We start from the raw sequence: 24,334 nt of genomic DNA, 5'->3' as shown, positions 1-24,334 counted from the left end.
GTCTGTCCTCCGTGTCCCCTTACTTGGCCCTTCCTTACCACTCCCAGTCCAGCCCCAAATGGTCATTTCCACCATGAAGCTGCCTCTAGTCACCCTGTGGTCAGGCCCCGCAGTCAGGCCCTCTGTCTGCTGCAGCTCCCTCCACTCTCGGTACCCAGCTCTCTTCCAACACGACTCTCATGCAGGAGATACAAGGTCAAGGGCAAGGACTTGGTCATACACAGCGTTTGCATTCCCAGCTGGCAAGCAGTGAGTTCTCAATGTTTGCTGAATGAATTAATGAAACCGACTGCAAGGGTATTTTAACCGAAGTCAAGAAATACTGTCACTTTTCAAGGAACAGGGGTCTTTGGGAATATACCAAAAAGAAAAGTAGGATAAGAAAAATATTTAGAATCACTCAGGAGTCCTCAATTCCCTGTAATATATACATATTGGTTAATTTTATATAAAGGATTATATATATAATGGATCTATAGAATGTTCCCACTGCCTGAAGGAATAAAAATATCTGCACTTACAAGGTAGCTGGCATTTGTCACGGTGTCTTGATCTTGACTTTGCTTTAGGTGACCTCGGTGGAGGGTATCTGAAATCCAAGGAGAACATGTAATGCAGCCAGATAACAGGTCTGACTTTTGGTTCACAATTTAAATATTGTGCAGCGCAATATGAGAGGTCTACACAGTGAAAATTTCCTGAGTCTCAGCCTCATGCTTGAGGTTCCTCCACTCTCAGAGAATCATCCAAGGAGGCTGGAGTAGACGATCTCAGGAGGACAGAGATCTGGGAAAGAAAAAAAAAAATCATTGTTTTTGGCATTTATGCTCTTAAAAACTTGCCACTAGCGATGCTCATCTTCATTAGCTATAAAGGAAATGCAAATCAAAACTACAATAAGATATCATCTCATACCCACTAGAATGGCTGCTATTAAACAAACAGGAAACTACAAATGTCGGAGAGGATGTGGAGAAATTGGAACACTCATTCACTGGTGGGAATGTATAATGGTACAGCCACTGTGGAAGACCGTTTGGTGTTTCCTTAGAAAACTAAGTATAGAGTTGCCCTATGACCTGGCAATATCAATATATACTCGGAATAGTTGAAAGCAGTGACACAAATAGACATTTGCACACCTATGTTCATAGCGGCACTACTCATAATTGCCCAAAGATGGAACCAATCCAAGTGCCCATCAACTGATACATGGATAAACCAAATGTGATACACACATATGATGGAATATTATGTAGCAGTAAGATGAAATGAGGTCCTGAAGCATAAGACAGCATGGATGAAACTAGAGGACATAATGCTGAGTGAAATAAGCCAGACACAAAACGGTAGATGTACTATGATTTCCTATTATGACTTTGGTAAAGAGAGCAAACTCCAAATCATACGGCCCAGGAAGAAAACCTGTACTCGTTTATAGCAATGAACTAGATGTTGCATCTCTGCAGCTAGAGTACACATATGACTTCACAAGCAACAGCTCTCATATGTTTCCCATTTTTAACATTGACCATTCATAATAAAGATCCTATAAAAGAGAAAAAAATAATTAAAAAAGACTTTAGACAGAATTATTGCAACAATGGTAAAGACAATTAATTTCCATACACCCCACACCCACTTCCACCCTTGTTAGTGTCTTACATTTACATGGTACATTTGTCACACATGCACACATAAAATAAAACAAGGTACTATGAGCACATAAAAAAATGTTCGTTGTTATTAGTCAGCACGGAAATACAGATCAAAATCACAAGATGCCCTTTCACACTTACAATCCAATAATCAAAAAGACAGACAGTAGCAATAAAGTTGTAAGTATTGGCAAAAAAAATTTTTTTAATAAATAGCTTAAGAGGCCTCTGCGACAGCATCATGAGTATGGACATATACACATTAGGGGGTGCCAGAAAGAGAATAAAGAGAGAAAGGGGTAAAACAAAACAAAACAACAACTTGCCACTGATGCACTCATCCCTCAAGCCTTCGCTGTGGGAATGAGGGGGTTTTATACAACCTCATTCCCAAGTCCCCCAGACAGGGTCCCCAAGCCCTCCCTTCGCAGGCCTGGAGACTCCGTGGCGGGGCAGTTGAGCAGAGTGGGGCTTGGGGTCATCGCCCTGGCAGTTCCTAACTGGTAAAACTGGTAGATTAATTCTTCTGTCTAAAAATGCCATTGTGGGGGAGTAAATGACAGAGAACATGTGAAGTGTTTCACACGGTGCCAATTAAATTACTCTGATTATTACAAAAGTTCAGTAAATGTTAACTATCTCTATCATTTGCCAAAAATATCCTCCCACTGCCAGCCAGAGTACCAAAATCTATGAGATGAACAAGAGACTGCAGTCTTGCATGGAGGGTAGTGACGGCCTCTGGAGGGATGCATCTGCAACTGAGGTTTTCAAAGATGACCTCACAGTACATGCTCAGGGACTCGAAAGAGTCCTAGTCCTGCTCATCTGTCGTGGTGGACTGCGACCGAGGTGCCACGGGCAGGCAGCACGGGAAGCCCTTGCTCACCAAGGTCTGCACAGAAGGCAGGCTGGTCTCGGAGCTCCCCTCTGATGGGCTCATGAAAACAAAATCTTGGCACTCTACCATCAGACCACAGAGGGGTGGTCCCAAGAAGGCAGCTGGCCGTGCAGACACAAGGCCCTCCACTCCGGGATCAGGTGTCTGAAAGCATCGGCAGGATTGGGGCTAGCAGAGTTCACCCTCAGCCAGCTCAGGCTGCCTGTCCTACTGCAGTCAGAGCAGGAGCCGGTGCCCAGACTGAGGCTCGCAGCCTCAGTCCACGAGACTGCTGCAAGACTGCCATGTTCCAGAAGTGGCAGTGGGTGGTGGTGACCCCAGCAGAACCTACAAGGCAACTGATGACTAATGGGAAAAAAAGGAAAAAATTCCATCAGCAGCGCTGGGAACGATGCCAATAGCACTGGCAGCATGAAGATGGCAAAACTGAGCCTGTCGGGTCAGGACGTGATCGGGGAAGAGAGCCAAGGAAGAAGGTTTGGGGACAAGGACGAAAAGCTCATCACTAGATTAGAAAACACCCAATACGATGCAGCCAATGGCATGGATGACGAGGAAGACTTCGACAATTCACCAGCCCGGGGGAACAGCAGTCCACCACTCATGAGACCAATTCAGAAAACCCGAAGCTTCCCAGTAAGACCATCCGTACCAGTATCCGCCATCAGTAGCAGACCAGTGGGGAAGCATTACTATTGCAGACCTTTACATTGTACAGCTGAGAAAAGAGGAGAAAAAATGTTTCTCATGGATATCTATTTCTAAACTACCATGATCTTTTTCTTTCTTCCTCCCTCTCTCCCTTCCTTCCTTCTCTCTTTCTTCCTTTCTCCCTACCTTACATCGATCTTCCTTTTTCCTTTCTTTCTTCCCTTCCATCCTTTCTTTCTCCCTCCTGTCCATCCACCTTTCTTTCCTACCTTCCCTCCTTCCTTCTTTCCTTCCTTCTTTTCTTTACTTTCTTTCTTTCTCTCTTCCTTCCTTTCTTCCTTTCTCTCTTTCTATTGAGAGGATCTTTCCAAATAAATCTTCCACAACTGTTCCTTGGAAGCCATCATAGATACTTTAGATACTGGCACTGATCATAATTAAAACATGATAAAAATGCTAATGCATCCCTGGCACATTCCTAACATGTCTGTGTTGAATTTCTTTTTCATGTAACAAATGAAGGCCATATTGTCAGTACATCCTCAGTGCTCAGGATCTCATTTATTTATGCCAAACCTGAATATGGATGACTTTAATGTCGCAAAAATGTTTTCTGCTTTTAGACTTGCATCTGAAAATTTCTTGTTTCAGTAAAAAGAAAAGAAAAAAAATCGTTTGGGGAATGTAAGTTAAATGTACCTTATTTTTGCCTCCATGTTTTCTTTCATTGGGTAGCAGTTCTAAGGGGCCAGCAAGGTAATTTATGGTGAGGCTGATGTCCATTGATCTGGGGGTAATTTAGCTCAAGTGCCAAAAGAAGAAATATCCTTTTTGTCATCAAAGAAATGAAGGCAGATTTTTATGTGAAGAAAGGCATTTGACCCCTTGAGAAAGCATGCTTTTGTAAAATTGCTGTTCATTCAAAAATTTTCAAGCCATATAATCCATTGATGTTGTGAGCAGTTTAATACATTTGAAACTCTTTTTGTGTTTTGAGGTTTTTTATATATATAGTACCTTAACTGACTGTTCTTTCTTTTCATACTGTATTTCCTGTATATTATTTTGTCAAGTCTTCAACTACTTTTCTTTTGGGTACAATTCCAGTGTATTTGTATGAAACTTTATAAAAGAACTAATTTGTCCATTTGCCTATGAATATGCTCTTCTACACTTGTAAAGACAGAGTGACTCAATGTGTTATAAAGAGCTGTATTTTTTGCATGCTTTACAGATAAGTGTGCTAATAATAAACTGTATTAATGACCATATTATCAAGCCGCCAACTAATAAGCTTGATCTGTCTGTTACCTTACCTTTATAACCCTTCCCACCTCCAACAATCTCTACAATATCTGTGGGATCAGAGCTCCTAGAAAACAGAAGAAAGATCAAGCTATCAGCTTCTGACAATAAAGAGGCAGAGCTAATGAAGATGGGAAGAGGGAAACAGGTCACATACAAAGAGAACTTGGTGATGTACAACAGACCAAGCATACGAATGGATCTGAACTTCTCATCGGCAAGGCTGGAAGGGAGATAACACAAGCCTTCAAAGTACTGAGGGAAAATCATTTCCAATAAACAATTCTATACCCAGACAAACCTCAAGTATGAGTACGGAATAAATACAGTTTGGTGCATTTGAGGCTTTAAAATATATGATACAGATATCCTAAGAAAGGGGGTGAATTACTACAGCAATTGCTCAACAAATGTTAAATAGTATTGAAACAGGCTGAGTCACTGAACGTAATGGAGTCCCACCCTCGGGTTGGTAACCAAATAGATGCACACTGATAACCTCGTGGAGCTGTCATCCTAGAGGGGAGAACAGATACTTAACAACTACTGAGGGAAAATTCAGAGTATTTCAGAGGGTGCTGATACTGTGGAGAAAGAAAAAAAAGTTCCTCTAGCCCCAACTTCCAGAATTCAGGAGCTAGAGCAGATGGCGGAATGGATTAAATGACATCGACAGGACACAATCAGGCAAATCCAGAGTGTGTGCCACTTGTAAAAAAAGTGACTGAAGGTGCACAGGTGGCTCAGTGGCAGAAAACAATGCTCACCTGAGCGGGGAGAAATTCAACTTCCCCAAGTTGAATTCTTGATATTCTCACAAGCAGTGTAGACAACTAAAGCTATAGGCTGAGCCCCCAGTTTTGGGGTTTGTTCATATGAAACAACCCCACAAAGGATAGGTCAAGTCTAGTAAAAACTTAGGCCTACGAGTCACCCCCAAGAGAGCCTCTTTTGTTGCTCAGATGTGGCCTTTCTCTCCAGCCAACACGATAAGCAGTCTCACCACCCTCCCACTCTCTGCGTGGGACATGACTCCCAGGGGTGTGGACCTTCCTGGCAACATGGGACAGAGATCCTGGAATGAGCTGAGACTCAACATCAAGGGTCTGAGAAAAACCCTAGAATGAGCTGAGAATTAACATCAAGGGATTGAGAGAACCTTCTCAACCAAAAGGGGGAAGAGTGAAATGAGACAAAGTGTCAATGGCTGAGAGATTCCAAACAGAGTCAAGAGGTTATCCTGGAGGTTATTCTTACGCATTAAGTAGATATCACCTTATTGTTCAAGATGTAGTGGAGAGGCTGGAGGGAACTGCCTGAAAATGTAGTGCTGTGTTCCAGTAGCCATGTTTCTTGATGATGATTGAACAATGATATAGCTTTCTCAATGTGACTCTGTGAATGTGAAAACCTTGTGTCTGATGCTCCTTTTATCTATCATATCAACAGAAGAGTAGAACATATGGAATAAAAATAAATAATAGGGGGAAAATGTTAAAATAAATTTAGTTTGAAATGCTAGTGGTAAATGAAAGCGAGGGGAAAGGGGTATGGTATGTATAATCTTTTTTTCTCTGTTATCATCTTATTTCTTTTTCTGTTGTCTTTTTTTTCTTTTTCTAAATCAATGCAAATGTTCTAAGACATGATGAATATGCAACTATGTGATGATATTAAGAATCACTGATTATATATGTAAAAAAACAAAAACAAAACAATGCTCACCTGCCATGCAGGAGACCTGGGTTTGATTCCCGGACCATGCACCACGCCCCCTCCAGCCCATCCCCCAAAAAGGTGGTCTGAACTCTTCAAAAGGTCAAAGTGGTTAAAAACAACACAAGAGAGAGATCTTTTTTTAGATTGAAAGCAACTAAAAGGCGTTAATAATCACACACAAACTCTGCTTGGACATAAAAGATATCTGGAGGATAATGAAGGATGTTTGAACATAGATTTAGTATTAGATGTTAGAGAATTATTTTTTAGTTTATTACATTTTAAAAAATTTTTTAATTTACCTAGATACTGTGGATTTGTAGAAGCCCTTTATTCTTAGGAGATGCATGCTGGAGTATATAAAGATAAAACAAATGGGGCAAACCATTGACAACTTTTGGATCTAGGCAGACAGTATTCAGTTGCTCATTGCTCTAATCTTTCAACTTTTTTGTAAATAAAAAAATGCTCAACATATAAAGTTGGGGAAACAAGAACGGAGGAGAAGACTTTAGAGAAAGCAAGCTTACACAACTTCACAGAAGAGTTCTGCTGTAAAGGATAATGTCTTCGCTTCCTAGGGCTCGTGTGCCAGTTATCACAGATTAGGTGGGTGGTTTGCAACAGAAATTTATATTCTCATAGCTCTCAAGGCTAGAAGTTCAAAATTAAGGGCGCAGGGCTGCGCCCCTATGGAAGCTCTAGGGGAGGGTCCATTCTTTGCCTCTTCTGAGTTCTGATGGCTGCCAGCATTCCTTGATTTGTGGCTGCATCACTCCAATCTCAGCTGGTGGTCTCAGTTCCCCCTCCTCATCTGTGTGCATCGGATCTCGCACTGCGTCTCTCTTAATAAGGTACTTGTGATGGAATTTGGGGCTCACCTGGATAATCCAGGATAAACTCCTCCTCTCAAGATCCTTAATTTAATCCAGATTAAGCAGTGAATGTATGTGGAGAGGGAAGGGGCATTTTTCCGCCCATCACAGGGCATAAGAAAATGCAGCAATTGCTAGATGGGAATGTGGGGTCAAGAGAAGGTTTTGTTTTTAAGATGGTTAGAAATCACAGCCTGTTTATAATAACTGATTTAGTCTGGTATATTTGTTCAATATATTAACCAGTTTTGCAAAGGAAAATTCATTAAAAAAATACAGCAAAGTACCTTCAGGATTAAAATTAGGGTTACTTTTTGAGAACTCGATTAAGAACAATCAAATGTAATGAATTAGACTTTTCGTCAAATATGGCAGATTGGAATACACATATACACATGCATACATGCATACCCACATGGATTTATCTCCAAACCCCACTAAGGTGAAAGTAAGGGAATAAAAATGGCATAAGCCCATAAGAAAAAAGAGGACAAGACCACAGCATATTAGAGCAGTCAACAATTGTTTGGAGATGGAGTGGAAACTAAGTTCCAGAGTGAAGGAAGCTGAAGAGGAGAATATAAATTAAAGGAGTAACAGTTCAACCTCCTGATCCCCAGTAAAATTCAGGACTTGAAGGAACCTCAGATGGAGGGAGAAAGGCATGGATCCGAAAACAGGGAAATTGGTTAGAAGTCTGTATATAAAGCAGTTAAACTCACATAGCTCTATCCCAACATTTTCTAGCCTGGCAACAAGCCCCCTTGGGATACCAGAGGGTTTATTCTCTGAAGAAAGCGAATCTGAGAACCACCAACTCAGGGACACCAGGCAGAGCTGAAGGTAAGGGTGAGCACTGGGCCGAAAACCAAAAGACCAGATGAAAATATGCACACTAAATGTTGGGTCCACAATCCTATTCAACTTGTCTTGCTGCCATAACATCAACAGTGGTAGCCATAGGAATATTTCCTGAATTGGAGATTGGAGAATTCTTCTCTGGAAAAACTGAATAGCCCTTGGCTTGCAGCCACAGCACACAGAGTCTAAGGATTCTGACATTTGGGGGATACCCAATTGAAAACACCTGCTTGCTCCATTCACCTTGGAGTGAAGCCCATCAATCAACAAGCCCCACCCATGCACACGGAGTTTTCAATTTGCTCTGCTTATGGCCTTATTCTTAAATATAAATACACAGCCAAAGGTCAAACATCTCTGTTGTTGGACAATCTCCAGGAACAACACATACCCAAACACAACAGGGAAAAAAGGGTGATGAATGGGATTCAGAGGAAACGATTTAAGAAGGAAAATAAAGGGGTAATGTTTGTTTAAAAAGCTTTTAAAAAAGAAATTGAAAAAAGAGATGAAAACATTAAAAAGCTATAATAACTTTACTTGGAGAGCAGAGAGAAGAAATATATTAAACAGGAACAGGAATGTTATATGTGAAAAGAAGCAATCAGTGAATAAGAGAGAGTTGAAATGAAAAATTCAATAAAAAGGATAAGAAGATAAAGTTAATGAAATCACTCAGGCAATATAATAAAAATAGAGGACAAAAGGAGAAAAAAAATTAAGAAAGAGTTATTACTTGGGCTCCAACATCTTTTAGTGGAACCACAGAAAATGAGGTTTAGCCATGGGGTGATAGAAAACAGGTAATTTACATAGGAGGGGAAAAACTGGTAATATCCATAGAATCAAGAAAGAGAACAAAACTGGACTTATCAACAACACTTGGAAGTTAGAAACAGTGAACCAATGCTTTTAAAATTCTAAGGAAATCCTACCTAAATTGATTTACAGATTCAATGCAATACCAATCAAAATCCCAACAACTTATTTTTCAGAAATAGAAAAACCAATAAGCAAATTTATCTGGAAGGGCAGGGTGCCCCGAATTGCTAAAAACATCTTGAGGAAAAAAACGAAGCTGGAGGTCTCGCGCTGCCTGACTTTAAGGCATATTATGAAGCCACAGTGGTCAAAACAGCATGGTATTGGCATAAAGATAGATATATCGACCAATGGAATCGAATAGAGTGCTCAGATATAGACCCTCTCATCTATGGACATTTGATCTTTGATAAGGCAGTCAAGCCAACTCACCTGGGACAGAACAGTCTCTTCAATAAATGGTGCCTAGAGAACTGGATATCCATATGCAAAAGAATGAAAGAAGACCCATCTCTCACACCCTATACAAAAGTTAACTCAAAATGGATCAAAGATCTAAACATTAGGTCTAAGACCATAAAACAGTTAGAGGAAAATGTTGGGAGATATCTTATGGATCTTACAACTGGAGGCGGTTTTATGGACCTTAAACCTAAAGCAAGAGCACTGAAGAAGGAAATAAATAAATGGGAACTCCTCAAAATTAAACATTTTTGTGCATCAAAGAACTTCATCAAGAAAGTAGAAAGACAGCCTACACAATGGGAGACAATATTTGGAAACGACATATCAGATAAAGGTCTAGTATCCAGAATTTATAAAGAGATTGTCCAACTCAACAACAAAAAGACAGCCAACCCAATTACAAAATGGGAAAAAGACTTGAACAGACACCTATCAGAAGAGGAAATACAAATGGTCAAAAGGCACATGAAGAGATGCTCAATATCCCTGGCCATTAGAGAAATGCAAATCAAAACCACAATGAGATATCATCTCACACCCACCAGAATGGCCATTATCAACAAAACAGAAAATGACAAGTGCTGGAGAGGATGCGGTGAAAGAGGCACACTTATCCACTCTTGGTGGGAATGTCAAAGGGTGCAACCACTGTGGAAGGCAGTTTGGCGGTTCCTCAAAAAGCTGAATATAGAATTGCCACACGACCCAGCAATACCATTGCTGGGAATATACTCAAAGGACTTAAGGGCAAAGACACAAACAGACATTTGCACACCAATGTTTATAGCAGCGTTATTTACAATTGCAAAGAGATGGAAACAGCCGAAATCTCCATCAACAGAAGAGTGGCTAAACAAACTGTGGTATATACATACGATGGAATACTATGCAGCTTTAAGACAGGATAAACTTATGAAGCATGTAATAACATGGATGGACCTAGAGAACATTATGCTGAGTGAGTCTAGCCAAAAACTAAAGGACAAATACTGTATGGTCCCACTGATGTGAACAGACATTCGAGAATAAATTTGGAATATGTCATTGGTAACAGAGTCCAGCAGGAGGTAGAAACAGGGTAAGATAATGGGCAATTGGAGTTGAAGGGATACAGACGGTGTAACAGGACTAGATACAAAAACTCAAAAATGGACAGCACAATAATACCTAATTGTAAAGTAATCATGTTAAAACACTGAATGAAGCTGCATCTGAGCTATAGGTTTTTGTTTTGTTTTGTTTTGTTTTGTTTTGATTTTACTATTATTACTTTTATTTTTTTCTCTATATTAATATTCTATATCTTTTTCGGTTATGTTGCTAGTTCTTCTAAACCGATGCAAATGTACTAAGTAATGATGATCATGCATCTATGTGATGATGTTAAGAATTACTGATTGCATATGTAGAATGGTATGATTTCTAAATGTTGGGTTAATTTCTTTTTTTCCGTTAATTAAAAAAAAAGAAAAAAAGAGAAGGGGTAATTGGAGCTGAAGGAATACAGACTGTACAACGGGACTGGATATAAAAACTCAGAAATGGACAGCACAATACTACCCAGTTGTAATGCAATTATGTTAAAACACTGAATGAAGCTGCATGTGAGGTATAGGTTTTTTGTTTCTTGTTTTTTTTTTCTTTCTATTATTGTTTTAATTCTTATTCTGTTGTCTTTTTATTTCTTTTTCTAAATCGATGCAAATGTACTCAGAAATGATGAATATGCAACTATATGATGTTATTAAGAATTACTGATTGTACATGTAGAATGGAATGATTTCTAATTGTTTTGTTAATTCTTTTTTTAATTAATAAAAAAAAAGAGAGAGAAAAAAAAATTCTAAGGAAAAGTATTTCCAAACTAGAATTCGAAGCCCAGCTTGCCATCAATCTAATATGAGGGAAGAACAGATATTTCAGAAAGATATGGTAGCATGAAGTTTATCTCCCATGGACACGTTCTCTAGAAGCTATTAGATGACGTGGTTGACCCAAATGCAGGAGCAAAACAAGAAGGAGAAATACCAAAGATCCAGGCAGTAGGAGACCAAATATAGAAGCATGGATGTGGCTGGTAAGAAGCCCTAGAAGACAGCTGTGGAGTAAACATAGAAAACAGTGTAGATTAGACCTAGAGCATGAAGGACTCCAAGGAGATTTCCAGAAAAAAAAAAAGTAGAATTGATAGGCAATCTGTTAGGTTTGACCATATGGACAAAAATATGGCAGGGCATATACAGGCCTTTTGGAGCGGTGGGGGAAAATTAGCAAGGGAGCTTGTCTTAGTTTCCTAGAACTGCTATAATAAAGTACCACAAATCTGATGGCTTTAAAACAACAGAAATGTATCGTCTCATAGTTTTGGAAGCTAGAAGTCCAAGATCAATATGTCAGCAGAGCCAAACTCCCTCTGATCTGTAGAGGAGGATCTTTCCTTGCCCCTTCCTAGCTTCTGATGGTTTGCTGGCAATGCTTGGCATTCCTTGGCTTGCAGCGACAGCACATCAACCCCTGCCTCCATCAGCACGTGACCATCCTCTTTCCTGTGCTCAAAGTTCCCTCTCCTTAAAAAGGACACCAATCACATTGGATTAGGGTTCACCCTCATCCTGTTTGACCTCAACTTAACTAAATCCACCTGCAACGACCCTATTTCCAAATAAGGTCACATTCTGAGGCACTGAGGGTTAGGACTTCAGCCCATCTTTTGAGGGAACACAATTCAACCCATAAAAGGTATGCAAAAAACTTAATTTAAAAACCTGAGGCTATTTCCGGGGAGTGGGCTTATACAATAAAGAGAAGATACAGGGTATTGCCTAACTCAACAATGAGCAATATTCATATTGTCACAATAATGTAAACACTAGATAATTTGACTTAACCTCAAATGGTAATATGGTTATATTGGAAAGATGGCAGAATGGAAATGTGTAAAGGTCCAGGGACACAGGAAAGCTAAGTCTTCACCGACTTCAGAAAAAGTCAACAAATAATGTCTAAAAGTTAAAAATCAAAAAATAGCTATCCAAGCTACCATTTAGAAATATGGATGCATAGACAAAAGAAAAAACTAGAAGAGTAGGAAGGAGAGGGGCTAGAGATGGCCAGGATGGGGTAGGGAATTTCTGTTTCTCATTATAAGTCCTATAACACTACTTGACTTTTAAAGCTGCGTACATATACTACTTTGACAAAAATAAAATTTCAAACAATAAGTGAAAAAGATTATTGGATGAGTTAAATTTAGAGAATGGTTTATTAATCCTTATCTATGATATGATCCCATTTTGTTAAACTAAAGGGATAATTTATAGCCACACATTCTAGAAAGAATTCTAGAAAGAATCAAAGTGGCTGAGGTTTTTTTTCTTTTTTAAAAAAAGTAACTGTATTTTCTAATTCCTCTATTAATAAGTGTTGCCACTGTCATAAGAAAAAAATGTTACTGATATAGCAGTTTCCACAATGGTTAAGAATGTGGGTTTTAGAAGCAGACCACTGGGAATGATTCCTAGGCCTACAATTCATTGAATACATAACCTTAGACAAACAAATTTATCATTTCTAAGGGATAAGAGTGCTATTTACATTGGGCTGTTGTAAATACTCCATGAAGCAGTTCATAACACAGAGCTTAGCACAGTCATTTTTTAGTTTTAAGTTTAGAGAAAAGTAATAGATGAACGGATCATAAGCAAAAATGACAAAACAATATAACCAATGAAATAATACAGAAATGTGTGACTAAAGAATGAAATTCAATGACTTGATTGTAAATATAGTAAATGTGTAGCCTTGTAAAGGCAATACTGGGCTTGACTGTAACTGAAAAAAAAACCCTGTAATTTAACCAGTTGTATTACATACAAGGGAGCTTGAGATAGAGATCTCACCAGGGCCCATTCAATAGCTTTGGCCTAGGGCAGGGGCAAGAGTACTGTGCAGAGGCAAGAGTACTGACCTCCAAGGCAGGCCGTGCCACGTAATGAACTGGGAGGGTTACTGAGGCGCCATCATCACCCACATCAAACTTTCTACTTCCCTTTGTTCTGAGTCCATGCTCACCAAGCTACCTTCTGATTGACTGCTTCTTCTTCTTCCAGATTCCTTGAGTTTCCTAGAAAGCAAACATGAGAATTCCAGCCTTAGAAACAGATCCTCCTGATAAACTCAATAAAGTATATTCTAACACGTACATCAGTCTCTTGCGAGTTCGTTGAGCATTAGGTATGAGCTGAAAATCTGATTCATTCCGGGTCCTTTTATCCTTCCGTAAAATCAAGACCCATATAGGCTGAGCCCCCAGTCTTGGGGTTTTTTCATATGAAACTAAACCCTGCAAAGGATAGGTCAAGCCTACTTAAAATTTAGGTCTAAGAGTCACCCCCAAGAGAGCCTCTTTTGTTGCTCAGATGTGGCCTCTCTCTCCAGCCAACACAGCAAGCAAACTCACCACCCTCCCCCTGTCTACGTGGGACATGATTCTCAGGGCTTTGGACCTTCCTGGCAACGTGGGACAGAAATCCTGGAATGAGCTGAGACTCAGCACCAAGGGATTGAGAAAAACCCTAGCATGAGCTGAGACCCAGCATCAAGGGATTGAGAAAACCTTCTCGATCAAAAGGGGGAAGAGTGAAATGAGACTAAGTGTCAGTGGTTGAGAGATTCCAATCAGAGTGGAGAGGTTATCCTGGGGGTTATTCTTACGCATTAAGTAGATATCACCTTGTTATTCAAGATGTAGTGGAGAGGCTGGAGGGAACTACCTGAAAATGTTGAGTTGTGTTCCAGTAGCCATGTTTCTTGGTGATGATTAAATAATGATAAAGCTTCCACAATGTGACTGTGTGATTGTGAAAACCTTGTGTCTGATGCTCCTTTTATCTACCATGTCAACAGATGAGTAGAACATACGGAATAAAAATAAGGAATAGGGGGAACAAATGTTAAAGTAAATTTAGTTTGAAATGCTAGTGATAAATGAAAGTGAGGGGTAAGGAGTATGGTATGTATAATCTTTTTTTTCTATTATCATTTTATTTCTTTTTCTGTTGTCTTTTTATTTATTTTTCTGAATTGGTGCAAATGTTCTAAGAAATGAATATGCAACTATGTGATGATATCGAGAATTACTGATAACATATGTAGAAGGGAATGATACATTAATGTTTTTGTTTGTTCTCAATTTTTTTAATTAATAAATAAATTTTTAAAAAAATTAAAGAACAACAACAAAGTATGACCCCCCAGTACACCCTGTCTAGGTAACTGGCCAGCCCTTCCCACCCTCCAACCTCCCTTCGCCCTGCCCCCTTCTTTCACCTTTTAGACCACAGCAGCCCCATTGCAGGCTTTAAGCTCTTGCCAAGCATCAGTGTTAATTTACCATCAACCATTTGGTAGATTGAAGCACAGTCCCCTATAGCCTGCAGAATTCCAACTGCCTTACAAGACCTAAAGACAATCTGGTTTGATATTTAATGAGAATTTCAAATTTACTAAGTTTTGTGAGACCGGCCTGGGAAACGAAGAAGGTGAAGGGAAAACAGAGATTTCTGCTCTCCAAAAATTTTATAGACTTTTAGCAGTACTGGAGGGAGATTTCTAGTCATCAGGGTGGCAGTACCCCAGGACTCTGTCCCAGCACAGAAGCATTAAGCAACAAACAAGAACTGGTAGAACTATTTTTCTCAAAACTCCAGAAAACAGTTAAAGGGGTGCAGTAGCAGGACAAGCGCCAAATCAAGAAAAAGGCAACTCAAAAATGGTAGGGTCTCATCACACCCTGGCTGGCCCCTAACCCAATCCCTCACTGGCTTGGCATGGAACTGGCCTCTGCTCCCGGTACAGGTTCCAGAGGAAGCACAGTAAGTAACCCTCCTGCACATACTGGGAGCATGTATGTCTGTGTCAATTTGTCCGGTGGTAGCCTGAAAGATTGAATCAGGACACCCGTCAGAGATTCACCATCCCAAAATTGTCCTGCATGTAGAAAACAGACCACAGGGCTCCTTCAGAATACTGTAGAACAGCCAAATCACAGCTGCCTGGGGCAAAGTTTTGCTGGCTATGGTGATAAAGCACAGTGCCTAGGACTGTAAGGAAACATGGTTTCTAGGGAGGGGATCTTAGGATTCATGTAAATGCGGGTATTTCCAAGGCCACTAAGCACATGCCCAGAAAAAGATGCATGCCTAGAAAAGACTGAGGAGGAACCAGTGCTTTTGTCTCAGGCTATTCTCTTAACCTATTGTTAGGACAGAAGACTCAAGTACAGCACTTGCACAGGCCAAGTGTGTTTCTTGGACTGAGAAAGAGTGTTTCTTTTTTCTCTTCTTTTTTTTTTTTTGTTAGTTCTTGGAATTAAAGGAAATCTCTATCACAATACTAGCAGGATATGCTAAGGAACGAATACCTCCATGTCTAAATTTCAGAGATAACATTTAAAAATATTAAAATGTTTAGGTTGCAACTAAAGATTACAAAACACACTAAGAAACAGGAAACAATGGCTTACGCAAGGACCAAAATAAAGAATTATAAGCTATCAATAAGGAAGACCAGAGGTTGAACCTACCAGGCAAAGCCTTTAAAAATGGTGCTAAATATACACAAAGAACTGAAGGAAATCAGGAAAACAACAGATAAACACAAAGAATGTAAAAAAAAAATGATATAAATCATGAAAGAGAACCAAACAGAGCTGAAGATCACAATAATAGAAATTTAAAATTCCCTAGACAGGTTCAACAGCAGATTGGAGCGGGCAAAAGAAAGAAGCAGTCAATCTGAAGTTCAGACAAACAAAATTATTCAGTCTCAGCAGCAGAAAGAAAAAAAGAATGAAGAAAAGTGAGCAGAGCCTGTAAGACTGTAGGACACCATCAAGCATATCAATATACACACTGTGGGAGCCCCAAAGGGAAAAGAGAGAAAGGAGCACAGAAACTACTCAAAAAAAGAAAATGGCTGAAAACTTTCCAAATTTAACAAAAGACACGAATACGCACATACCAGAAACTTAATGGACTCCAAACAAGATAAACCCAAATACACCCAATTTTAAGAGTAACGCTTTCCCAATTTCCAATATCCCCCAACTCTTCCAACTGAAGCAATTATGCACATTCCTGCACGTACTCCCTTAGCTCTGTGCTTTCAGTCATCTTTTCTCAAGGCTAACTTTGTCATAAGTTATGCCCAGAGAAACAAACATTAAGAAACAGTTGCCATGGGCGGGCCAAGGTGGCTCAGCAGGCAAGAATGCTTGCCAGAGGAACCGGGTTCGATTCCTGGTGCCTGCCCATGTAAAAAAACAAAAAGAAACAGTTGCCAGCAGAGGTAAATAACGGGGGAGGGGCAAGAGTTAAGAGGAGGTTTAGATTTCCTATTTGGCGAAAGTGTATTTATTGGTTTTCTTTCTCTTGAGAACAATGAAATTACCTAAAATTGAGAGTGTTGATGGACTGTGGACTTTGGGCATTATACACAATGCCTGATGAATGCAGGCGGCAGAAGGATTCACTGACTGAGAAGTAGATTGGCAAATGATGGTGTATATTTATGAATGAAGGTTATGCTGCCACAAAAAGGAATGAAGTCGTGAGGCATGCAACGATGTGAATGAACATGTGGGACATTTGGTGAGGCAAAATAAGCCAGAAACAAAACCACAACGATATGGTCTACTTTAGAAAATGCTTGTAGCAAAACAGGATTGTTTTGTTAGATTGTAAGCTTTTATAACAGACTCATTAAGTTCAGAGTGGTAATCATTATTTCTGGATTTCAAGAGGCTGTTATATATTCATATATATAAAACATATTTTTATTTATATAATCTATATATATATATATATATATATATATATAACCTGATATTTAGAGATAAGAACAAAGCTGATCATGTTGGGGTTCAAGTAATTCAGAACACAGGTGTAAGGAAGACACAGTCTATATTTCAGAACCCCTCATACTCTTTGAGATGAAAGGAAGAAAGATTTATTTTGTCTGGAATTGAAATTTTCTGTAACACATAATCTGACTCAACCTATCTGTATAGCTCATCTGTACAACTGAAACACAGGGAGTCCAGAATAAGAAAGAGGTCTTTTAATCCTATATAGATTAATGTAATGCCTAGATACATTCTAGAGCATATCAAGCAGATAATCAAAAAGTATTGGCAAAGTCCCTTGAGGGATGGGAGAAAAAATATGGAACCATTAAACCTTACCATCAGGGAATCCCCTGATACTGTGTCAAATTTTAGGGACACCCAAATCAATAGACCATACCCTTGATCCTGAGGCTTACTCTTCTGAAGCTAATGTTGGTAGGGGAGAAGATTAGCCTACCTATAGGTATGCCTAAGAGTTACTTCCAAAGGACCTCGTTTGTTGCTCAGATGTGGCCTCACTCTCTAAGTCCAACTCTGAAATCATTGCCCTCCCCTCTATGTGGGACATGACATCCAGGGGTGAAAGTCTCCCTGGCAGCATGGAAGATGACTCCCAGGGATATGTCCAGCCCTGGCACTGTGGGATCAACAATTCCATTCTGACCAAAAGAGGAAAAGAAGTGTAACTAATAAAGTATCAATGGCAAAGACAGTTCAAATAGAGTTGAGAGGCCACTCTGGAGGTTGCTCTTACATGAGTTTCAGTTAGACATTGCTATCAATCATAACTCACCAAACCCCAACCAGGGGTTTCCAGCCAATCCTAAAGAACACCTAGGGCAATATAAAAGATTCCACAAGGGTTCCATGCAGTAGTGTAACTGTCCAGAAACCTACAACCTCCAGATGGATCCCTGGACCAGATAAGTCCTAAAACCTAGAGGGCCCAGCCTCTCCAGAACATCAGATAGTTCCATCTCCCTACCCCATATTAGTGACAGAATCTTCCAACATTAAAAAGTTAGAATGGGAGGGGAGGAGCCAAGATGGTGGCTTAGCAAGGTGTGGGATTTAGTTCGTCCTCCAGAGCAGCTAATAAATAGCCAGAAACAGTACAGAACAACTGTTGGGGCCACGTCAGTGACGAAACACACAGCATACCCCAGTCTGGACCAGTTGGACCAGCTATGAGCCCCGCCCCCAGAACTGTGAGTTCCCCAAGCCGCAGCAGCCAGTGCCCCTCCCAAACAGGCTGCTTCCAAGAGGGGAAAGGAAAGAGACTTTACTAGCAGCAGGGGCTGAGCGCAACCAAACATCAATTGTGGAATTAATTAACAAATTCTGACTAATAAAAATAGGTCCCCAACTCAGCTGAACGTGGAGTAAAAGTGGAGGTCGCTGGTTTTTGCCCTGGTGCAGAGGGGGCAGGGCTGACAGAAAAAGAAAAAAGAGAAAAACAAACAAACAGGGTTTTTTTTATCTGAAAAGGTCTGGGCCCTGCAGGAAAGGAGAGGGCACATCAGACCTGGAGATACACAGAGCAATGTACCAACTCAAGCTCTTGATTGGCAAACCTGAGGAATGGTGTCCTGCTCTGAAAAGGATTTTTATTTTTCTCTTTTGTGGCCATGTTTCTATGGATTGATTACCCTTTGGATACAGCTGCAAGGCTTCTCACCCTCCACTGTCCCAGCACAGGCAGAAACAGTCTTGTTTGAGAGCTTATCTGAAGGCTGTGCCTTCCCCAGGTGAGGGGTGGGGACAGCTGAGGTGGAATCCCTCCCTCAAGGAATTCAGACCCCATGGTCTGGAAAAGGGAAGTGATTAAAGGCAGCCTACAACCTCTCCTCTGTCTTCACCATGCCCCCAGCAGGGAGAGTCTGCTGAAGTTAAAGGTACCGCATCACCTTATTCTGGTGGGACCTGCAGGCAGAAAAGCGCCACATACTGGGCAGGGTAGGAAAAACGCAGAGTCCAGAGACTACACAGGAACACCTTTTAATCTGCTAGGTCTCACCCTCACGGAAAACTGACGCAGATGACTCTTTCCTCCTGAGAGAAGACTAGTTTGGTCTGGGAAAATCTGACTGGGGTCTATAATACCTAAGTGGACCCTCCTAAGGGGTAGGGAAAAGGCACCATACAGGCAGGGCAAGAAACAAACAAACAAAAAAACACAAGAACTGAAAAATTCTGATCTATTAAACAAAACCTAAGCTAGAGGACTAGAATAAGATGAATTGAATGTCAAAAAAGAGATAAACAACAAAGTCATCCAGCAAGAAAATCCTAGGGGAAAAAAGTGAAAACAATCTCCAGAATAAACTAATTAAGTAATTAAATGCCCAGACACCAGCAAAAAATAAAAATCACACTAGGAAAATTGAAGAAATGGCCCAGTCAAAGGAACACATCAACAATTCAAATGAGATACAGGAGTTGAAACAATTAATTCAGAATGTTTGAACAGAAATGGAAAATCTCATCAAAAATCAAATCAATGAATTCAGGAAGAATATAAAGAAGGCAAGAAATGAACAAAAAGAAGAAATTAAAAGTCTGAAAAAACAAATCACAGAACTTATGGGAATGAAAGGCACAGTGGAAGAGATGAAAAAAACAATGGAAACCTACAATGTTAGATTTCAAGAGGCAAAAGATAGGATTAGTGAACTGGAGGACAGGACATCTGAAATCCGACAAGCAAAAGAAAATATAGGGAAAAGAATGGAAAAATATGAGCAGGGACTCAGGGAATTGAATGACAACATGAAGCACATGAATATACGTGTTGTGGGTGTCCCAGAAGGAGAAGAGAAGGGAAAAGGAGGAGAAAAACTAATGGAGGAAATTATCACTGAACACTTCCCAACTCTTATGAAAGACTTAGAATTACAGATCCAATAACTGCAGAGTACCCCAAAGAGAATAGATCCAAATAGACGTACTCCAAGACATTTACTAATCAGAATGTCAGATGTCAAAGAGAAAGAGAGAATCTTGAAAGCAGCAAGAGAAAAACAATCCATCACATACAAGGGAAGCCCAATAAGACTATGTGTAGATTTTCAGCAGAAACTATGGAGTCAAGAAGACAGTGGGATGATATATTTAAGATACTAACAAGAAAAACTTCCAACCAAGAATTCTATATCCAGCAAAACCATCCTTCAAAAATGAAGGGGAAATTAAAACATTTGCAGACAAAAATTCACTGAGAGAATTTGTGACCAAGAGACCAGCTCTGCAAGAAATACTAAAGGGAGCACTAGAGACAGATAAGAAAAGACAGGAGAGAGAGGTGTGGAGAAGAGTATAGAAATGAAGACTATCAGTAAAAGTAAAAAGAAGAAAAATGAGATATGACATATAAAATCCAAAAGGCAAAATGGTAGAAGAAAGCATTGCCCATACAGTAATAACACTAAATGTTAATGGATTGAACTCCCCAATCAAAAGACATAGACTGGCAGAATGGATTAAAAAACAGGACCCATCTATATGCTGTCTACAGGAAACGCATCTTAGACCTCAGGATAAACATAGGTTGAAAGTGAAAGGTTGGGAAAAGATATTCCATGCAAATAACAATCAGAAAAGAGCAGGAGTAGTTATACTAATATCTGGCAAATTAGACTTCAAATGTAAAACAGTTAAAAGAGACAAAGAAGGACACTATGTATTAATAAAAGGAACAATTCAACAAGAAGGCATAACAATCATAAATATTTATGCACCAAGCCAGAATGCTCCAAACACATGAGGCAAACACTGAAAAGAGAAATAGACACATCTACCATAATAGTTGGAGACTTCAATTCCCCACTCTTGTCAATGGACAGAACATCTAGACAGAGGATCAATAAAGAAACAGAGAATTTGAATAATACAATAAATGAGCTAGACTTAACAGACATATATAGAATATTACACCCCAAAAAAGCAGGATACACCTTTTTCTCAAGTGCTCATGGATCATTCTCAAGGATAGACTATATGCTGGGTCACAAAGCAAGTCCCAATAAATTTAAAATGATTGAAATCACACAAAACACTTTCTCAGATCATAAAGGAATGAGGCTGGAAATCAATAGGCAGAGTGCCAGAAAATTCACAAATATATGGAGGCTCAACAACATACTCTTAAACAACCAGTGGGTCAAGGAAGAAATTACAAGAGAAATCAGTAAATATCTCGAGGAAAATGAAAATGAAAACACAACATATCAAAATTTATGGGATGCAGCAAAGTCAGTGCTAAGAGGGAAATTTATTGCCCTAAATGCCTATATCAAAACAGAAGAAAGAGCAAAAACTCTGAATTAAACAAGAAAAACTTCCAACCAAGAATTCTATATCCAGCAAAACCATCCTTCAAAAATGAGGGGGAAATTAAAACATTTGCAGACAAAAATTCACTGAGAGAATTTGTGACCAAGAGAAAGAACAGCAAATTAACCCCAAAGCAAGCAAAAGGAAAGAAATAATGAAGATTTGACCAGAAATAAATGAAATTGAGAACATGAAAACAATCGAGAAAATCAACAAAACCAGAAGTTGGTTCTATGAGAAAATCAATAAGATTGATGGACCCTTAGTGAGGTTGGCAAAAAGAAGAAGTGAGAGGATGCAAATAAATAAAATCAGAAATGGAAGAGGAGACATAACCACTGACCCCACAGAAATAAAGGAAGTAATGAAGGGATACTATGAACAACTTTATGCTAACAAATTACACAATGTAGATGAAATGGACAACTTCCTAGAAAGGCATGAACAACTAACATTGACTCGAGAAGAAACAGATGACCTCAACAAACCAATCACAAGTAAAGAAACTGAATCAGTCATTAAGAAGCTCCCCGAAAAGAAAAGCCCAGGACCAGATGGCTTCACGTGTGAATTCTACCAAACATTCAAGAAAGAATTAGTACCAATCCTGCTCAAACTCTTCAAAAAAATTGAAGGAGGCTTCAAAAAAATTGAAGTGGAGGGAAAGCTACCTAATTCATTCTACGAAGCCAACATCACCCTCATACCAAAACCAGGCAAAGATATTACAAAAAAAGAAAACTACAGACCAATATCTCTAATGAATATAGATGCAAAAATCCTCAAGAAAATTCTAGCAAATTGAATCCAGCAACACATTAAAAGAATTATACATCATGACCAAGTAGGATTCATCCCAGGTATGCAAGGATGGTTCAACATAAGAAAATCAATTAATGTAATACACCATGTCAACAAATCAAAGCAGAAAAATCACATGATCATCTCAATTGATGCAGAGAAGGCATTTGACAAAATTCAACATCCTTTCCTGTTGAAAACACTTCAAAGGATAGGAATACAAGGGAACTTCCTTAAAATGATAAAGGGAATATATGAAAAACCCACAGCTAATATCATCCTCAATGGGGAAAAACTGAAAACTCTCCCCCTAAGAGCAGGAACAAGACAAGGATGTCCACTATCACTACTGTTATTCAACATTGTGTTGGAAGTTCTAGCCAGAGCAATTAGACAAGAAAAAGAAATACAAGGCATCAAAATTGGAAAGGAAGAAGTAAAACTATCACTGTTTGCAGATGATATGATACTATATGTCGAAAACCCTGAAAAATCCACAGCAAAACTACTAGAGCTAATAAACGAGTACAGCAAAGTGGCAGGGTACAAGATCAACATTCAAAAATCTGTAGTGTTTCTATATACTAGTAATGAACAATCAGGGGGAAATCAAGAAACGAATTCCATTTACAATTGCAACTAAAAGAATAAAATACTTAGGAATAAATTTAACTAAAGAGACAAAAGACCTATACAAAGTAAACTACAAGAAACTGTTAAAAGAAATCACAGGAGACCTAAATAGATGGAAGGGCATACCACGTTCATGGATTGGAAGACTAAATATAGTTAAGATGTCAATTCTACCTAAATTGATTTACAGATTTAACACAATACCAATCAAAATCCAGAATTTTGATTTGAAATCCAGAAATTTCAGAAATAGAAAAACCAATAAGCAAATTTATCTGGAAGGGCAGGGTGCCCCGAATTGCTAAAAGTATCTTGAGGAAAAAAAAATGAAGCTGGAGGTCTCACACTGCCTGATTTTAAGGCATATTATGAAGCCACAGTGGTCAAAACAGCATGGTACTGGCATAAAGATAGATATGTTGACCAATGGAATCGAATAGAGTGCTCAGATATAGACCCTCTCATCTATGGACATTTGATCTTTGATAAGGCAGTCAAGCCAACTCACCTGGGACAGAACAGTCTCTTCAATAAATGGTGCCTAGAGAACTGGATATACACATGCAAAGGGATGAAAGAGGACCCGTATCTCACACCCTATACAAAAGTTAACTCAAAATGGATCAAAGATCTAAACATCAGGTCTAAGCTCATAAAACGTTAAAGGAAAATGTAGGGAAATATCTTATAAATCTTATAATCGGAGGCGGTTTTATAGACCTTACACCTAAAGCAAGAGCACTGAAGAAAGAAAGAAAGAAATGGGAACTCCTCAAAATTAAACACTTTTGTGCATCAAAGAACTTCATCAAGAAAGTAGAAAGACAGCCTACACAATGGGAGACAATATTTGGAAACAACACATCAGATAAAGGTCTAGTATCTAGAATTTATAAAGAGATTGTTCAACTCAACAACAAAAAGACAGCCAATCCAATTACTAAATGGGAAAAAGACTTGAACAGACACTTCTCAGAAGAGGAAATACAAATGGCCAAAAGGCACATGAAGAGATGCTCAGCGTCCCTGGTCATTAGAAAAATGCAAATCAAAACCACAATGAGATATCATCTCACACCCACCAGAATGGCCATTATCAATAAAACAGAAAATGACAAGTGCTGGAGAGGATGCGGAGAAAGAGGCACACTTATTCACTGTTGGTGGGAATGTCAAATGGTGCAACCACTGTGAAAGGCAGTTTGGCGGTTCCTCAAAAAGCTGAATATAGAATTGCCATATGACCTGGCAATATTGTTGGGATCTACTTGGAGGACATGAGGGCAAGGACACAAGTGGACATTTGCACACCAATGCTTATAGCAACATTATTTACAATTGCAAAGAGATGGAAATAGCCAAAATGTCCATCAACAGAGGAGTGGTTAAACAAACTGTGGTGTAT

The 24,334-nt window shown here is 39.3% G+C and overlaps 1 protein-coding gene and 1 pseudogene across 37 annotated transcripts in view; one reads left to right on the top strand and one right to left on the bottom strand.

Moving 5' to 3' along the window:
• Positions 1 to 24,334, bottom strand: part of LOC143646594 (uncharacterized) — an 80,700-nt gene that overhangs the window by 47,921 nt on the left and 8,445 nt on the right. For 36 of the 37 annotated variants that reach the window (XR_013157524.1, XR_013157515.1, XR_013157529.1 and 33 more), the window contains 2 exons: positions 13,225 to 13,380; positions 522 to 786 (listed from right to left, as the gene is read on the bottom strand). The gene's annotated coding sequence lies outside the window, so the exon portion shown is untranslated. Of the gene's footprint in view, positions 1 to 521; positions 787 to 4,526; positions 4,583 to 13,224; positions 13,381 to 24,334 lie in introns of all 37 variants that reach the window. The other variant, XR_013157539.1, reaches the window with a different exon arrangement.
• The window catches only part of LOC143646305 (LIM domain-binding protein 2-like), a 64,516-nt pseudogene that overhangs the window by 35,944 nt on the left and 4,238 nt on the right, over positions 1 to 24,334 (top strand).

This window comes from Tamandua tetradactyla, chromosome 9, assembly GCF_023851605.1.
Source record: "Tamandua tetradactyla isolate mTamTet1 chromosome 9, mTamTet1.pri, whole genome shotgun sequence".
NCBI lineage: Eukaryota > Metazoa > Chordata > Mammalia > Pilosa > Myrmecophagidae > Tamandua > Tamandua tetradactyla.
This window is presented reverse-complemented; position numbering and strand designations above follow the sequence as displayed.